The sequence below is a fragment of the Diaphorina citri genome, unplaced genomic scaffold (assembly GCF_000475195.1).
Source record: "Diaphorina citri unplaced genomic scaffold, Diaci psyllid genome assembly version 1.1 scaffold1187, whole genome shotgun sequence".
Taxonomy (NCBI): Eukaryota; Metazoa; Arthropoda; class Insecta; order Hemiptera; family Psyllidae; genus Diaphorina; species Diaphorina citri.
In genome coordinates this window covers 75,527-94,956 of record NW_007378616.1, presented here as the reverse complement: position 1 = coordinate 94,956, position 19,430 = coordinate 75,527, and the positions used below count along the sequence as shown (strand labels likewise).

Genomic DNA, 19,430 nt, shown 5'->3' with positions numbered 1-19,430 from the left:
AATGTACCTGAAGGCCATTGGACTACATACTAAGATCTAGGTAAACAGGGGACGGCGCGAACGACACAAGAGTGTTAAAGCGCCTAACTAGAAAAAAAAGAGACAAACTGTAAAATCGACAAGTTTAAACCCCTTCCAATCTCACGGCCACGGAAAGACTTAAATTTCTTTATACCTAAGTATTACAATATTCTTGCAAGCCAAAGGTCCCTGGTTCGATTCCCGGCAGTCGACCTTTTTTTTTTGGCTCAAAGTTCTCTCTCTCTCTTCCTGCCTTTTTTGGTCTTCCCCTCTATTTTTTCTCTCTCACAACATCCATTTCTCTCCTTCTCTCTCCCTTTCGATCTCTCTATAACTGAAAATGAAAATCGTTCTAGGAGATTACTTCAAATATTCATTTGTCAAAGATATGGTTCATTTCGTTCTCGTATTTCCTAAGCGAAGCAAAAGAAAATCAAGCAGGAGGAGGAAGAGGAAGAAGTGAAAGAAATTGAGATATAGCGGAGGAGGAGAAGAAGAAGAAGAAAAGGAGGAAGAAGTGAAAGAAATCGAGATGTTTAAAAGGAAGAAGGAAGGAGAAGAGGAGGAGGAGAAGAAGAGAAAGAAAAAGAATAAGAGGAGGAGAGGGAAGAAATGATGGAAATCGAGATATGGCGAAGGAGGAAAAAGAGGAAGAAGAAGAGGAGAAGAAGAAGGAGAAGGAAGAAAAGAAGGAGAAACAGATGGAAGAGGAAGAGAAGGAGATGGCGGAAGAAAAAGAGGAAGAGGAGGAGTAAGAAATAGAAGAAATGAAGGAAAGTCAAGGAGGAGGAAAGAAATCGAGATGTTTAAAAGGAAGAAGGAAGGAGAAGAGGAGGAGGAGAAGAAGAGAAAGAAAAAAAATAAGAGGAGGAGAGGGAAGAAATGATGGAAATCGAGATATGGCGAAGGAGGAAAAAGAGGAAGAAGAAGAAGAGGAGGAAAAGAAGAAGAAGGAAGAAAAGGAGGAGAAACAGATGGAAGAAGAAGAGGAGGAGGGGGAGAAGAAGGAGAAGGAAGAAAAGGAGGAGAAACAGATGGAAGAGGAAGAGAAGGAGATGGCGGAAGAAAAAGAGGAAGAGGAGGAGGAGTAAGAAATAGAAGAAATGAAGGAAAGTCAAGGAGGAGGAGGAGAAAGAGGAAGAAGTGAAAGAAATCGAGAAATGGAGGAGGAAGAGAAAGAGAAGGGAAGGAGCAGGACTGAAGGAGAAGAGGAAGAAGAAAATGGGACAAGAACACCTTATAATAAATGGAAAATACGAGTTTCAATCTCGAGAAAAAAATCCAGAGCACCGATTTTACTCCTGGAGCTCAGGGCCATTACTGTTACGAATGTTACGATTTGTTATTACCGATATAGATATATGTTTCCATTCCAATATAGTAATAGATCCGAGCACGAAGTGCAAGCAGATGTATTATGTTTCTAATACATTTCCATTTACTTCTGCTTCTTCTTCTTCTCTAGCTCTATGACGTTCATGTTATGGGGTTAACATAACCCTGGAAGCACACTTTGAGGTTCAAGTCAAACTAACTGGGTTGATAGCCGGGGCTACATTCACTCACAGCATCGATAATAAGTTGCTGTCAAGTTAGGATATTCCCTTCAGCCAATGTCAAATTCTTCTTCTTCTTCTTCTTCTTCTTCTTCTTCTTCTTCTTCTTCTCTAGCTCTATGACGTTCATGTTATGGGGTTAACATAACCCTGAAAGCACACTTTGAGGTTCAAGTCAAACTAACTGGGTTGATAGCCGGGGCTACTACATTCACTCACAGCATCGATAATAAGTTGCTGTCAAGTTAGGATATTCCCTTCAGCCAATGTCAACCGGCGCGGCGCTCATCACCAGCCAGGGCCCCCACCTCGAGCCTCATTTTTCTCCTTTACTGTATAGGCTAAGCTCGGAAAATTTAGTTCATCCACCTCTCACTCACTAACTTTCCCAATCTCTCCTGGGCATTCAAGTGGACACAAGGCAACGTTTTGAACACGAGGGCTATCTCTATCTCTGTTGAAAACGAAAATCCGTTTGACCCCCCCCCCACACTCTCCCTCTCACCCTCCCTAACTCCATCTCTCCCTCTCATCTGATAATAAATTCGAGTGTTTTCGAGCGGTAAAACATCCCATCAGCGGCGGTAACGATTGCTGGGTTGACAAAAAGTCCCTCTTTTTCCCCTCCCTCCTAATTTTATTTCCCCTTCCCTCTAAAATTCCCTCTTTTTTACCCTCCCCCATAATACTTTCCTTCCCTCCTGATCTCTGTTGAAAACGAAAATTCGTTTGAACCCCCCCCCCCACACACACACTCTCCCTCTCACCCTCCCTAACTCCATCTCTCTCTCTCTCTCATCTGATAATAAATTCGAGTGTTTTCGAGCGGTAAAACATCCCATCAGCGGCGGTAACGCTTGCTGGGTTGACAAAAATTCCCTCTTTTTCCCCTTCCTCCTAATTTTATTTCCCCTTCCCTCTAAAATTCCCTCTTTTTTACCCTCCCCCATATTACTTTCCTTCCCTCCTACCTCCCTTGTCCCACATAAGTCCCTTCATCGCATAATCTACACGGCATAAAAAGATTTATGCATATAAACTCCCTGTCTCTTTCTCCCTCTCTCTCTATCTCTCTCTCCCTCCCTCTCTCTTGTGTATCTACCTCTTTAATCTGTTGTTATCAGTCTTATGATATTTCCTCCTCATTCGTCCCCCCCCCCTCTCTCCCTCTATCTTTCTGACTCTCTCTACCTTTCTTTCTTTTTTTCTTTCTCCTCTCCTTTTTTTTACCTTGATCCCTTCTCCTCCTGTTCCTCAAATTCCTTTTCCACATAATCTCTTCTTTTTTTTCCCCACTTTCTTTGAAAAGAAGGAGAAGGTGGGAGAATTTTTTTTATTCTATTTGGCCTATAGGTGAAGTCTACAAGATAAGTATTCTATTCTATTCAATTCTATTCGGCCTATAGGTGAAGTCTACAAGACTATAAGTAGAGACGATAGGAAAGTAATATTCCCGCCTGATGACATTCTATGAATTTATCAGAATAATAGGAATTAGGAGGGAGGGAGAGACAGAGAGAGAGGAAGGGAGAAGATACAGAAAAGGCAGGACGTTAGGAGACAGAGAAATGTACCTCATATAGGCAGATACTTTTTAGCATTAAAAAAAAAAAATTCGGGAGAAAAAAAAAAAAAAATTTTTAGTTCCCCCTTTAAAACACCTAAAAAAAAAAAAAAAAAAAAAAAAAAAAAAAAAAAAAAAACAGAATAAGGGGGAGGGTGCATATTTTGAGTAAATTTGTTTGTAAATAGCAGGTATACCTATGAGTTTATAATATTAAGAGGGAGAAATAGAGATAAAGGGAGGTATATGAGATAGAGGGAGGAGAAGAGTTAAAGGGAGGGAGAGATAGAGGAAGGAGAAGACTTAAAAGGAGGGAGAGATAGAGGGAGGAATGATATAGAGGGAGAAGAAGAGATAAAGGGAGAGAAAAAAAAGGTATGCGTCTGTTTGAATCCTGTATTTAAAGCACATAGAAAGCGCTATCTCCAAGCGTCTGCTGGGTGGTAATTAAAAGAATTAAATTTATTAATCCGCTTACAAAGGTGTTTTTTTTTTTTTTTTTTTTTTTTTTTTTTTTTTTTTTTTTTTTTTTGTGGTAGTGTCGGGCAGGTAATTTATGTGAATATCACACCTGTTCACCTGTTTCTACCTAATGTGTATTATCAGGAACATGGAAGAATGAACTTTGGACAATTTTCAATTTGAGAAAATCTGGACCGCATCCAATACCTAGTTGCTGGTTATACACGACCAAAATTGTTTGATTGTTTGTCAACCTCAGTTTATTTCACAATCTATTTTGATCGTGAGTGGCCGGCTTTAGTTTTAAGCTCAAGGTTTACTACCTCGGATTATCTTTGGGCCGTTCTAGAGATAGAGCGATCAGTGTGTGAAATGTGAACTGTGAAATGTGAATGAGTGAATGGATCTCGTTCTTATAATATAAGATTGCCACACACATCTACCAATACCCTCCTCCCTCCCCTCACCACCAGCCCTCGATAACAACCCTGCCAACATCAATTCGGCCTTAATGTACCTGAAGGCCATTGGACTATACATATACTAAGATCTAGGTAAACAGGGGACGGCGCGAACGACAAATGAGTGTTAAAGCGCCTAACTAGAAAAAAAAGAGACAAACTGTAAAATCGACAAGTTTAAACCCCTTCCAATCTCACGGACACGGAAGTAAGTAATTATCGTCAAGTTAAAACGTAAAACTCACTTGGCTCGTTCAACGATCATTTTATTTTAGCTACTATACAGACACAGTGTTGCCGGAACGATAAATCTGAGCGGAAGAAAGTAATATGTACTACAGCTGTACTACCAACATATTACTTAAGTTACTACATGCTATAAACAGTATAAATGCTACATGTATACCTTTGTAGGACTGTAGATTACTGTAGAAGGACTATAAAGAACAGAAAAGGGAACTGGGAACTAATCTCGTGGGAAGAAAGAGAAAGGGAGGGAAAAGAAAACTCTTTCCCTCCTCTCAGAGGAGTCCCCTATTCTGTCCCTCCCTTTTGAAAGGGAGACAACCTGGGCCCGTCCCTCCGGGAATTATTTAGCCCGTAACAATGATCATTTTTATTTTACCTGTTTTGAGTTTCTCCACTTGTCCGTCAGGAGGCGGGACATCCGCTAAACCAGTCGACCACAGGGTGGTCAGCAACAGAAGAATCAACTGGAACATGGTAGCTAGAACTGTGGTCGAGGCTCCCCCTCAGCTAATCATCTGAAACCGAGGAGAAAAGTAGTCATTAGAAACGGGAAAACAGTCAGGAATCCCAGGTAATCTAGTCATCCACCTAGACAAATAAATAAATGCAGTTTCTTTGTGTTATTATATCACAACTTTGGTGCTCACTGCAGCATTGTAGGATTTTTCCCAATATCTCAATAATCCTAACATCCAATATTTACCTACCATGCTGGCACCGGTCGCTATGCGCATTTCTATGTCATAGCTACTCATTTTCCTCACGAGGCTGAGTGGGCCCCGCAACATCCAGTCACGGAACAAAACTATGTCACTTTTGACCCTTCCTCATCAGCATTTCCCACTCTCTCCTTTCTCCCACATTTCTCACTATCCCCATTCTTCTTCTTTTTCTTCTTCTTTTCCTCCTCCTCCTCCTCCTCCTTTTTTTTGGTACAAAAAAAGGCTTTCGAGACAAGAGAGAGAAGGATCAAATTAAAATACAAGAAAGCAAACCCCAGCCTGAGAGAAAAATTTCTTGACCCCGCCGGGAATCGAACCCGGGTCTCCCGCGTGCAAGGCGAGCGCAGTGACCACTAAGCCATGGGAGCTGACACCTAGATAAACGTAAAGGAAACTAGGGTACTCAAGTGCCCTTGGTCCGACCTTGGATAACCTCTTCGAGGCTTTCTCCTATCCTGTCTTCCTTTTCTCCGCTTTCGGGACGAGAAGACCTCAGCAGTTACAGTCCCCTCTGTCAAACCTCTTCGGAAAAAAAAGAGTATAAATTTGAGAAGACAAGAGCGGAACAACTTAATTAGGAAAAAGGAAAACAGGGTCAGTTTGAGCAAGTAGAGAGAAGTATACAACTTAATTAAGGTTTAGGAGGGAGTAAAAGAAAGCGGGACTAAAAAATGGGGACAAACCAAATTAATTCCCATGACAAAACCAGGACCGGGAGGGAAGAATTAGCGGTAAGGGAGAAAAAAACTATGTGGTCACAGAAGGGCTTGTTCGGTCCCGCTTGCCCCGGACTCCTCAAAGGGGGCCCGGAACCAACAGTTCTCCGCCCCCAAAGAAAAGGGGAAAATAAAATTCGAAGGCCTAGTACATATTCTTGTTTGTAAAAAAAATTAAGGGTACGGGGCCCATTGTTGGATTTATCTGAGGACGACCCTGTTCCTAGGACATCCCAACTTCTACCATTCTCACCACTCACTTTTTTTTCACACCTCTTTTGTTTTTAATTACTTACTCCCTCTCTCGAACAAGCCAGCTCCATCATCAAAAGCATAAGGCTTAACAATCTGCCTTGTTCCTCTTAATCTCAACGAGACAGCTTTCAGAATTGAGAACTCAGTCCTCCTCAGTTTTCACACCTCTTTCGTTTTTAATTACTTATTCCCTCTCTCTCGAAAGTCAAACATACAGGGTGTTTGTATCCTGTCGTACACTGAGAGAGGATACGTTTTGAAAATGTTTGATAGAGGAAACTGTAACAACGGAGGTCTTATCGGACCGAAATCGACAACAGTTCTCCGCCCCCCCCCCCCAAAGAAAAGGAAAATAAAATTCGAGGGCCTAGTACATATTGTTTGTAAAAATTAAGGGTACGGGGCCCATTGTTGGATTTATCTGAGGACGACCTTGTTCCTAGGACATCCCAACTTCTACCATTCTCACCAGTCACTTTTTTTTCACACCTCTTTCGTTTTTAATTACTTACTCCCTCTCTCTCGAAAGTCAAACATACAGGGTGTTTGTATCCTGTCGTACACTGAGAGAGGATATGTTTTGAAAATGTTTGATAGAGGGAACTGTAACAACGGAGGTCTTATCGGGCCGAAATCGAAGAGAGAAGGACAAGAGGGAAAGCCAGTAACGAACCTTATCTTTGTAGGTCGTTAAAGTTCGCCCTGGGCGAGAATCGAACGCGTGACCTAGCGGTTACAAGTTACAAGGCAGAAACGCACTACCCTTTTCTTCTTTATTTCTCTTTTCTTCTTCTCATTATTATTATTATTTTTCTTTTTTCTCTTTGTAGGTCGTTAAAGTTCGCCCTGGGCGAGAATCGAACGCGTGACCTAGCGGTTACAAGTTACAAGGCAGAAACGCACTACCCTCTAACCCTAAGGCACTCTAAAGTTAATGAGGCCGGCAAAATCTTCCATATAAACCCTGATGTTGTGTCCAAACATATTCGACCGGCCGGGCGGCCGTCGATTGACGAGGTGAATCTTTGTTGGCCGAGGTAGTGTGGACGGTTCAGTCGACATCGATCACAATGTTAAACCCATAAAATACACGAGACCTTGTTTAGACTGCTGGAGTAAAGGGACTTTTTAGTCTCATTCGAGCAGGATAAACAAGATATATTCTATTCTACCCTCTAACTCTAAGGCACTCTAAAGTTAATTAGGCTGGCAAAATCTTCCATATAAACCCTGATGTTGTGTCCAAACATATTCGACCGGCCGGGCGGCCGTCAATTGACGAGGTGAATCTTTGTTGGCCGAGGCAGTGTGGACGGTTCAGTCGACATCGATCGACTATGTTTGTTGAACTTTGTCGCGACGACCTATGAACTCAAAGCGAGAAAGTTTTAGATAACACTTCAGTCGTTATTTTAAGACCGGACGTCTGGTCTGTCATTACATTACGCGACAGGGTATGACGAAATCCAATTCGGGTGAAGACTGAAGAGCCCGCCGAATGATTTCAGAGACCTATAGAGCACCTGAATTCGTATGTCCCCTGGATAAGTTAGAGAGAAACAATCACTAACATTTTTTATTGATAGACTACCCAAAGTTTGGATTGCCAAAACTTCATGCCTACATGGCATACTTTTCAGACAGAATGATACAGTTGAAATGAAATTAGAAACTAGCAAACTACAACGGAAGGAGCTTCAGGTCATGCAGCCTGAACGTGAAGTAATGTTGTTCAATATTGTACGAGGCCAAAAACTAACTACAGGTTTTTAAGGTACATAAAGGATGTGAAGGTAAGGTTAATATTAGGTGCACTCTACACGAAGGAGCTTCAGGTCATGCAGCCTGAACGTGAAGTAATGTTGTTCAATATTGTACGAGGCCAAAAACTAACTACAGGTTTTTAAGGTCCATAAAGGATGTGAAGGTAAGGGTAATATTAAGTGCACTCTACATACAGTATGTGTCCACATTTTTCATTTTCTTCATCCCATTTTTCTCCTCTATTGCTCCTTTCTCCCTCCATCCGTTCTTCATTCTTTTGGGGATATTTTTTTCTCTTTTAATTCCACCTAAAATGTTTTCCCTTCAGACCGGGGGGTACAGGGGGTAATAATAATGGATCTATCTTGTTTTTCTATACATTATACCCAGTGAATGCTCGTGTAGTATCTATTGTCCCGCACTAGAACTAATATCTGGGTCAATTTAATACGTTACCACCATTTCGTTTATGTGTTTCAATATTTCAAGCTGTCTCTTCTTGCTCGTATCTTTGAGAGGATTTTCATCTGAGGACTGAGGGAGCGATAATATTGTGTTAAGTCGCTTGGTTGCACGGGACTGTAGGTCTGGAAGAATGGTTTTAAGCGTTCGACGAATCGAAAAAAATGTTCGAAAGGTTGATGAAGCGAATGACGGCGATTTTGCCTCAGTCTGCTAAGCGGGAAGGTTCCATTCCAAACCGAGGCATATGTTTTAATTTTTCGATGTTCTTGAAAATGTCTGAATGAGGATCTATTTTTCACATATTGAACATTATTGAACTTTTGACCAAGGGCGAAGAGATTTCTTTAAAGTTAGATGTTTGACTAAATCAGATATATTCGGATAACCTCATTGCATAGTACGATAACCAAAATTCTATTTTGAATTCAGCAGTTTCCCTCCTTCCAATTCTCGAGTTTCCTCCACCTCCACAAGTCGTTTCTTACATATACATATTGAACTTTTGACCAAGGGCGAAGAGATTTCTTCAAAGTTAGATGTTTGACTAAATCAGATATATTCGGATAACCTCATTGCATAGTACGATAACCAAAATTCTATTTCGAATTCAACTGTTTCCCTCCTTCCAATTCTCGAGTTTCCTCCACCTCCACAAGTCGTTTTATTGAACTTTTGACCAAGGGCGAAGAGATTTCTTCAAAGTTAGATGTTTGACTAAATCAGATATATTCGGATAACCTCATTGCATAGGACGATAACCAAAATTCTATTTCGAATTCAGCAGTTTCCCTCCTTCCAATTCTCGAGTTTCCTCCACCTCCACAAGTCGTTCCTTACATATACATACCCAATTACTTTGAAACAACATCTCCAACATCCATGCAACATATTCACAACACGAGCTTTATTCTTCTATTGATTCTACAAAAAGGGGGCGACTTTCTGCCATATAAATGCATCGACATTTTTCCCCTTCATTTGAACTCGTTCTCCCCATCAGGTCGAAGAAAAAAAAGCTCGAAAAATTGAAACTTTTGCCTTCCCTTCCGCTCCCCTTTCTTAGGAAAATTGTACAATCGACGGAGCAGGTTACGTACGCACTCAATCCATGAGCAAGCAATCCATATTCTGTATTTACCTTCTTTTGAAAGGAAAAAAATGTATGACAAGTTGTTCTCCAAAAGGGGGCGACTTTCTGCCATATAAATGCATCGACATTTTTCCCCTTCATTTGAACTCGTTCTCCCCATCAGGTAGAAGAAAAAAAAAGCTCGAAAAATTGAAACTTTTGCCTTCCCTTCCGCTCCCCTTTCTTAGGAAAATTGTACAATCGACGGAGCAGGTTACGTACACACTCAATCCGTGAGCAAGCAATCCATTTTCTTTTTCTGTATTTACCTTCTTTTGGAAGCAAAAAATCTGGTGTGAACATCACACGACTTTCCTTATCCTATTGAATGATGCTAATTTTTTGTTCTGTAGTAACTTTTACAATATCACTAACCGTTTAGTCATTATAGTTACCTACAGACAGACACACAGGAGCTCGAAAAATTGAAACTTTTGCCTTCCCTTCCGCTCCCCTTTCTTAGGAAAATTGTACAATCGACGGAGCAGGTTACGTACACACTGAATCCGTGAGCAAGCAATCCATATTCTGTATTTACCTTCTTTTGAAAGGAAAAAAATGTATGACAAGTTGTTCTCCTGTTTTCATTTTCAAACGAACGAATCGAGTTCTTAGATTTACACTTTTACACATTAGTAATTAGCATATCCTTTCTAGGAAACTGTGGGAACCGGTTCCCTTTTGGAATCCGAAATAGCGCCTGTGCTAAATCGTAGGAAATCCAAGATGGCGCACCATCTTAATCGGTTCCGTTTCTGAAAGTTTCACGAAAGTAAAAATTCACCTTTAGTCTGTTTGTTGCACGATACCCGTTTAATCTTTATGATTTGTCCGATTTCGATGAAACTTGGCAAGTGTGTTCATCAGTCATCAAGCTAAGGAAATTTTCGCCAGCCAATTCCACCTAAAATGTTTTCCCTTCAGACCGGGGGGTACAGGGGGTAATAATAATGGATCTATCTTGTTTTTCTATACATTATACCCGGTGAATGCTCGTGTAGTATCTATTGTCCCGCACTAGAACTAATATCTGGGTCAATTTAATACGTACCACCATTTCGTTTATGTGTTTCAATATTTCAAGCTGTCTCTTCTTGCTCGTATCTTTGAGGGGATTTTCATTCAAGGACTGAGGGAGCGATAATATTGTGTTAAGTCGCTTGGTTGCACGGGACTGTAGGTCTGGAAGAATGGTTTTAAGCGTTCGATGAATCGAAAAAAAATGTTTGAAAGGTCGATGAAGCGGATGACGGCGATTTTGCCTCAGTCTGCTAAGCGGGAAGGCGTGGGTTCCATTCCAAACCGAGGCATATGTTTTAATTTTTCGATGTCCTTGAAAATGTCTGAATGAGGATCTAAGTATTTTTCACATATTGAACATTATTGAACTTTTGACCAAGGGCGAAGAGATTTCTTCAAAGTTAGATGTTTGACTAAATCAGATATATTCGGATAACCTCATTGCATAGTACGATAACCAAAATTCTATTTTGAATTCAGCAGTTTCCCTCCTTCCAATTCTCGAGTTTCCTCCACCTCCACAAGTCGTTTCTTACATATACATGCCCAATTACTTTGAAACAACATCTCCAACATCCATGCAACATATTCACAACACGAGCTTTATTCTTCTATTGATTCTACAAAAAGGGGGCGACTTTCTGCCATATAAATGCATCGACATTTTTCCCCTTCATTTGAACTCGTTCTCCCCATCAGGTAGAAGAAAAAAAAGCTCGAAAAATTGAAACTTTTGCCTTCCCTTCCGCTCCCCTTTCTTAGGAAAATTGTACAATCGACGGAGCAGGTTACGTACACACTCAATCCATGAGCAAGCAATCCATATTCTGTATTTACCTTCTTTTGAAAGGAAAAAAATGTATGACAAGTTGTTCTCCTGTTTTCATTTTCAAACGAACGAATCGAGTTCTTAGATTTACACTTTTACACATTAGTAATTAGCATATCCTTTCTAGGAAACTGTGGGAACCGGTTCCCTTTTGGAATCCGAAATAGCGCCTGTGCTAAATCGTAGGAAATCCAAGATGGCGCACCATCTTAATCGGTTCCGTTTCTGAAAGTTTCACGAAAGTAAAAATTCACCTTTAGTCTGTTTGTTGCACGATACCCGTTTAATCTTTATGATTTGTCCGATTTCGATGAAACTTGGCAAGTGTGTTCATCAGTCATCAAGCTAAGGAATTTGTTGTTGTTGATTGTTGTTGAAATAGTTAAGTGAATAATACAAAAACTAAAGAAATAATTAAGAAATTGTTTTTCTTTCTCACAGTGTACAGAATTTTTGTAGAGCAATTTTTTTCGAGTGAATACATTTTTTCAATTAAAATTTTATGCTGATTCCAATAATTAAATAAAAAATGGGGGTTTCCATAAGAGTGACCTATATTTGGCAAAAAATGGGCCGTTTTGCAAAACAAATTGCAAATTTAAAAAAAGCCATTTTAATCATCAAAATTTCATCTACATGATGCCGTTTATTTCATTCCTTAATTCCCAGCCGTTTCTGAGATATAAGCGTGGTTCGCAAATCACGAACCACCCTGTATATATAGTAAGCTTGGAGTGTAGCAGGCGCTAGATCGAGGGTTCAATTTCCATCCGGGGCGGATTTATTTGATTTGCGGGTAGGTCATCACGACATCAACTATTATCAACCTATCTACACGAAATCTACAAATCCGCACGTCCAAGGCAAGCCACTTACTATCAGGCAGACCTGATCAGGTGTACCTGTCGTCAGGTCTACTGGATAGTGAGTGGCTGGCCTAAGGAATGCGTTCACACGGGTTGAAAGAGCACTGCTCCTTGAAGGGAAGGGTAAGCGCGGAGAGGGAAGGGAGGGAAGGGAAAAGTCATTCCTGGAGGAAATATTTCCTGATAAAAAAAGAAATGTTAAAGGTACATGGAATAAATGACCTTATAAAACATGTCAGAAACGAAATGAAGTTGGATGTAAAGTTCTTTTCTTCTTCCCTTGCTTTCTTCCCGAAATATAAACTTATGTTCCATAGGGGAACCGTTGCCAACCCCCCCCCCCATTCCCGTTATTTACAAGCGAAATGGGATGGGAAGTGTGAACATTCAAAGTGCCTTCTCAACCACAGATTACATAGGCGTTTTTGCTGAATAGGAGCTTTCTCAGATTTCCTGAGTGGTTCGTCAATGAAAGGTCGGTAAAAACTAAAAACATGTAGGTATCCTAGATTGACGATCTCTGAAAATTTTGACCACAAAGCTGCACAAAAGGGTCCGACTTTTCGGCCTTGGTCAAGCATGCTGCTGGTATTAAAAAGGTTCTTCATTTGAATAAGGCGTAAAAGGTTAGCTGCTTTCGTTTTTGACTCAGTTGGACTCTATTTCATCTATTCCGGTCTTTATGTTTAATTTCTGATTTGGTCGAAAGCTCCAAAGCTTGCACTCTAATCCTGATGGGATAATGTTCGTTCTCGGAACGGCTGGCTTTCTCCTATCCTGTCTTCCTTCTCTCTTCGATTTCGGGACGAGAAGACCTTAGCAGTTACAGTTCCCTCTGTCAAACCTCTTCGGAAAAAAGAGTATAAATGTGAGAAGACAAGAGCGGAACAACTTAATTAGGGAAAAGGAAAAGAGGGTCAGTTTGAGCAAGTAGAGAGAAGTAGATATACAACTTAATTAAGGTTCATACTTTCTTTTTTTTTTCCCAACCCCTTTTTTTTTTTTTTTTTTTTTTTACAAAACTTTTCAAGGAGGATGAGGTACGAAAGAACTTTGAAAATGTATTTTTTTATTACATTTTTCTCAATAACTTGAAATACCAGTCTTTGTTTTATTATTTTTGAAACTATACATCAGAGAGCTTTGAAAATTGGCAAAAGGTGAACAAGGTATGGCACCGTGTAATAATGGCGGGGTGGCGTGAAAAATAAATAAGATATGTATACTAACCAGCAACCTTTAGGTACAAGAAACCAAATTTGATTGTCTCTTCAAACTTTTCATCGACACACAGTAGGTACACTGTCACTTCTTAATATGAAGAGGTTACTGTTTCTTGTCTGGCTTTTACAACATGAATATTTAAAAGAGTAATTATATTAATAAAAGAAGGCAAAACGAAAAGAATAACAACCTGTTCAGTCCTTGTTTTTTGATATTTTTTTGATATTTTCTCTGCCTCTCTCTCCCTCCCTCTTTTAAGTACGTTTTACCATTTGCTTTAAACACTTAAAGTCAAGTTTTACCACCGTGGATTGTCTCAGGATTAAGTTCAATCCGAGGTTGACCTCTGGGTATTAAATGTAGGGAAATCATCGTTTCATCTCAATCCCGAGTTGGTAAACTCCAGCATTAAAAGCTGGTCTAGTTAGCTTCGAGGGTTGCGTCTGCCTTTGAAGCGCTAGGTCGCGGGTTCGATTCCCACCCCGGGGTGAACTTTATCATAAGCAGATATGGTGTGTTCTCGGAACGGCTGGCTTTCTCCTCTCCTGGCTTCTTTCTCTCTTCGATATCGGGGCGATAAGACCTCAGCAGTTTCTGTTCCCTTTATCAAACCTCTTTTAAAAAGGACAAAGGGACGCATGTATTAAGCATGTTTGCCACTTTTTTTCTCCTTTAAGATACTTCTCCTTCCCGCGAATTTGTTACATTTTTGCATAAATTTCATGCGAGGCTGACTTCAGTTTTGTTAGGGAAATAAAAAGTTATGCATTTTTTTCTCTCCGTAAACTTGAAAATTGCTTTTTTTTACTTTCCATTTTTCATTATTATCTCCTTATTATTCTCAAGTTGTTAGGTAGTTACCTTCTTGTATGTACATTGTACGAACATATACCTACCCTTTGCACCAGTAAAGGTACCTTTACACTGGGGCAATTTAGGAAGCAACCGGCAACAGCAACCTGCAGCATGCGGCATTGCCGCGCCGCATGCGGCGTTGCCTTATACCTTGCGGCGTTGCTTTGTGTGTTGCTAGTGGTTGCTCTACGCCGCAAGGCTTCCCATCAGAAATGGATAGAATTGCCTGTTGCCTTGAGTTGCCAGTGCTGAGAATGGTCGATTTGTGAACTTTTTACAAAGTGCATAAATTTTATTTATAATTTCGTATTGTTTTTCACATTTATATTGGTTATATTAATCATCCAGATTTTCCAATAACGAATTAACAAAAAAAACAACAACAACAACAACAACCACAACAAACAATTAACTGATCTTTGTGTGTAGGTAGTAGTTTTTTATATAAATACTACTACCTACACACAAAGATTATTTATAAAATAGATATTATATTTTTGAAACTGAATGAATTATTTTGTAAAACATTTAGTTTAATAATATAATTTATTTATTTATTAAATGTAGTTTCATAAATAAATAAGTGGTTTTATTGGAAGGTTGGACAACACGTAGAACGCTATCGGGTAGAATTCTTATCAGTGCGTACAGGTTGCAGTTCTCGAAGTGTAGACCATTTCAAATGATAGAACTTTTCAAGTTTTAACGTAGACACACGCGCCAGCGACCAGTTAGGAAAAGGAAAAAGGGCTTTATTCTCTCATTAGAAGTTTTTGGCTTTACTGAATCGCCGGAATGGCAGAACTTTGCGACTATTGCCATCAAAGTTGTTGCTTCAGTGTAAATGACTACGCCGCATGCGGCATGGTTGCCTAGAGTCCCCTAGCAACAGGCAACCAGCAACAAGCAATCCGCCGCAGGTCGCTGTTGCCTGTTGCTAGGTTAGGTTGCCCCAGTGTAAAGGTACCTTGTCAAACCTATTAAAATCCAAATAGGAAAAATCACAAGTTCTTTAGAGTTTAGTGCACAAACAGAAAACCTACCAACGAAAGTGCACGTGCATTCCATGAAAAGTCCAAACTCAAATTTTGCAAGAATCTTGCTTAAATAAGAAGCAAACAACATGTAAAAGGTAATGAGCTAATTAGTAATTAGACTTATTCATCATGGACACTAGTTGCTTTGTTGAAAGCCTAGAAGAGGTGAGGCAGTAGAACAGCCGCGCGAGACAATAAAAGTAAAATGTAATACCTGTTACCCACTGGTAAATGGACTTTTCAGTCGTCCATTGAAACATGGACCAAGTTTCTATCAAAGGCCTAAATCCACTATTACAATCCGAAACCCCAAAACATAAAATATTTCCGGACTTCCTGAACAACCCAAAGAACAGAAATGAAAATGGACGCAGAGATAATATACAAAGCTGACAAAGCACAACTTGTACACACAAGAAATCAGAGAGACAAAATCCTTAAAAAAGAATAGACCAAAACCTCTAATGGAAAAAGAGAGGGAAAAAATGTCTAACAGAGAAGAGAAAAACTTTAAAAAAGAATAGAACCAAACCTCTAATGGAAAAAGAGAGGAAAAAATCTGGTGTGAACATCACACGACTTTCTATTACATTAAACTTCTCAACTGTAAGTCGGACAGTTCTAAAAGTTTCACCATTCGATTCGGCGTGAAAAATCCCATGGGATCAACTATTCACATGCTTACTTGTTAATGGTTCACAAATAAAAGGGAAATTTGTTGACAACGGGGAGTATCGAACCCGCAACTTCTCAACTGTAAGTCAGAGAGTGCTAAAAGTAGCACCATTCGATTCCACGTGAAAAATCACATGGGATTAACTATTCACATGCTTATTTGGTAACGGTTCAAGAATAAAAGGGAAATTTGTTGACACAGGGAAGTATCGAACCCGCAACTTTCTCAACGTAAGTCAGGACGGTCTAAAAGTAGGCACCATTCGATTCGGCGTGAAATCACATTTATCTGGATGGGTGATTATCCGATTTTTACCAAATTGTTACAGTCGCGTTCTTGGACCATACCGGGATAGCATACCAATTACTTTGGTAATATCTGGATGGGTGATTATCCGATTTTTACCAAATTGTTACAGTCGCGTCCTTGGACCATACCGGGATAGCATACATGATATCTGGATGGGTGACTATCCGATTTTTACCAAATTGTTACAGTCGCGTCCTTGGACCATACCGGGATAGCATACCGTACTTTGGTTAATATCTGGATGGGATGATCCGATTTTTACCAAATTGTTACAGTCGCGTCCTTGGACCATACCGGGATAGCATACCAAATTTCATTTCTCTACGACAAACCCGTTCTTGAGATATTTTGTTCACAACTTTCTACTTTTTCCCATTTAAACCTGTAGTACGTACGTACGTACGTACGTTCGTACGTACGTACAGACCATTGGCTAAAAATCACTTTTTTGACATCAGGGGATCCCAAAACGGATATTTCCAACCATTTCCCGATTTTGAAAATTTGGACCGATTGCAATACTTTCATTACTAGTACTGTAGTAATAGAAAGTAAAAATGTCTATTAACCTAATTTACGATACGGAGTTCATATAGGAGAGATGAAGGGGGCGGGGACCACTGTGAGTGTGTAGTGTGTGCGGTTAGATTTATGTCCATAATGAAAATAAATTAAGAGCAGATAAATTTCAAATGAACTTTCTCAGAGAGGGAATGGAGTATGGGATAAAACTGCATTGGAATGGATTACCCCGGGAAACGTATCAATGAATTCCCCTGGGAGCGAGTTAGAAAAACTAAAACAAAATTAGGAGAGAGGAATTTCAGATAATAGACGGAACCGATTAAAAAGTAGAAGGGAAGCTTCGTGCACACTCTTGAAGGTCCAATACTTGGATGACCATGTCCAGACTGATTGATGTCGATTGATATTACATATGACCGAAATAGTCGAAACACAAATCATAAACAGGAAAGTTGAGTCCACAAGCAACAGATTGACAGTTTGCATGATAAGTGTAGTTCAAACGTAAGCACTCCGTTGCGTGTAGACAGTCCAATTTTCTCACATTTAACTAAAACAATTTGAAGATCCAATTCTGTTCCATTCCTGATTCTTGACGATCATGAAAACTTTCATTCGAGCAAAAATCATTTTCTACGAGTCTGGTAAAAAAATCACTTTAAAAGCAAAGAACAAGAAACAAGAAGTTTGATTTTCTTCTTATTATTCATCTACTTTTCCACATCCCCTTCTTATTATTCATCTACTTTTTCTTCATCTACTTTTTTCGCCTTGCTTACCGTGTTGCTTGCTATACGCCACATTACCGAAGCAATCAAGGTGCGAAAGCGCGAATGAGAAAAGATTGCTCAACTCCAGAGGGAGGTTTTGAAACTCAGGAAGACACTTCCCCAAAGGGGAGTTGGAGTTCAAGTTAGAAGCAGAAACGCAGGAAACGTTGTGCAAATTAAATAAACATTTTTATTAGCTCACTCCATAGCAGGTCGGAAGGTGCTTGTCAAACGAAGACGTCAACTTTTCAAATTAGGAAGACAAGAAAAGAAGGAAAATTAGGAAATGATGCGCTATCGGCCATGTTTGTTCAAGGAAATGAATTGGGAATTGAGTTTTCTGTTGGAGCGAAACTTGGCGAAGACGGTTTCAACACCTGGACTGCCACTGAGATTCTGAGATAGCAGTAGTAGTATATTAGATTCTGACATATCTGGCACTGAAATGCCATCTCTAGTCCCTCATTGGAAGTACAAAAAAATCGAGGAACTCGCATGAGAAGAAATAGAAAGATATGACAATCAAACCAAGGAAACCACTGCATAATTTCGGAGAGGATTAGAACTATTTCACTGTTGACGTGGAGAAGGGCGAAAAACCATGTGAAACCTAGTTGAATGAGGAAAGTAAAAAAGAACCTCAAATGGATGCAGCCCATTAGACAATTATAAGGGACCGGATTAATAAAATCTGCTGGAACAAGAGAGCTCAATGTGGCTTGAAATCCCTTCAAAGGATTAAACAACAAATTTTACTCTCCTAACGCCTCGGGCTTTTGACTTTTAGTCCCTACTAAATTTTATCTAAAATCCTATTCTCTGAGCAACCGTAAATTGAAGGAAGTCAGAGCAGCCAGGGAAAACCCCGTGTTAAACTGTGAAAAACTCGAAAGAAACAAAAAGAAGAAAGCGAAAAGAAAATGGCAACAAACGGAAATGGGAAAAAGAAAGGAGAGAGAAAAAAAAATCGAACTTGGGAGAAGGTAGAAATTACACGGGTAATTTGCGAGATTGCGGATGAAAATGTAAAAAGTATATTATGAAAACCACAGGGGAGTCTGTTTTTCGAGGTAAGGGCAAAGGGGAGAGTGGATTGTCAAGGGCAGGGCATCCGGGGTAAAGGATGGGCAGAGGAAGAAATAAAAGTTAAGAATATAGCTTATTAAGCTTTTCTGAACTTTGTGCTGCCTTTTCTCTATTTTTTCTCCCTTCTTCGGTTGAAAAGTTTCTGCTTTTGTTTTTACAAGTAGAAATTATTGAAATGAAATGATTTGTGAAATTGAATGGGTTCGAGGCTGGCTTTTCTTTTGCTGGTGCTGGAAGGAACAATCGAGCTTTACATAATTTTTTACTTCTTTTGATTGCGTTCCCCACAACCTACCTACACATTAAGAGGAAAAATTTTTATTCAAGAAATTAAATTGTAAAGAAAGATCTTGCACGGTTTTGAGTTCGAAAAATAAAGCTGGGCTACAAACATAAGATCATATAAAAAGTTCCTTTGAATTTAATTGGGAGCAGAAGACATTCCTAAGGGTCAATTGTAGGTCAGGCGAAAGACACATCAAAAGGAGAAGAAACTGACATTGAACTTTATTTTACCAAATGGGATCTCCTAAAAAACGTGAAAAGAAGAACACCAGTAACTTATACTCTTCACATCAGTTGTCACATCAGAATCTATCAGAATATAAAAAAAAACTTGAATTTTTGATAATTATGATTGAAAGAATAAAGAAACCCTTATCAAATGCGTTACCCAAAATTGCACTCTCTTGAACCCCAATGCAGAAGAACCAATAACATCGAAGCAATCGATAAAACAAACTCACATGTGACGGGCAAATGGAAGGAAGAAGGAAAAAATCAGAGAAATAAAAACAAATCTTAAGGATGGAGAACGGAGACAGATTCGCAAGAGTGGAGGTGGTGATGGAGGAGAAGGAAGAGGAGAA

The 19,430-nt window shown here is 39.7% G+C and overlaps 1 long non-coding RNA gene across 1 annotated transcript in view; it reads right to left on the bottom strand.

Annotated features, from left to right (window-relative positions):
- Positions 1–4,690: 4,690 nt before the first annotated feature.
- The window catches only part of LOC113469680, a 78,220-nt gene continuing 63,480 nt past the window's right edge, over positions 4,691–19,430 (bottom strand). The window contains exon 3 of the long non-coding RNA XR_003393017.1: positions 4,691–4,828. This is a non-coding gene — a long non-coding RNA (uncharacterized LOC113469680). The remainder of the gene's footprint in view (positions 4,829–19,430) is intronic.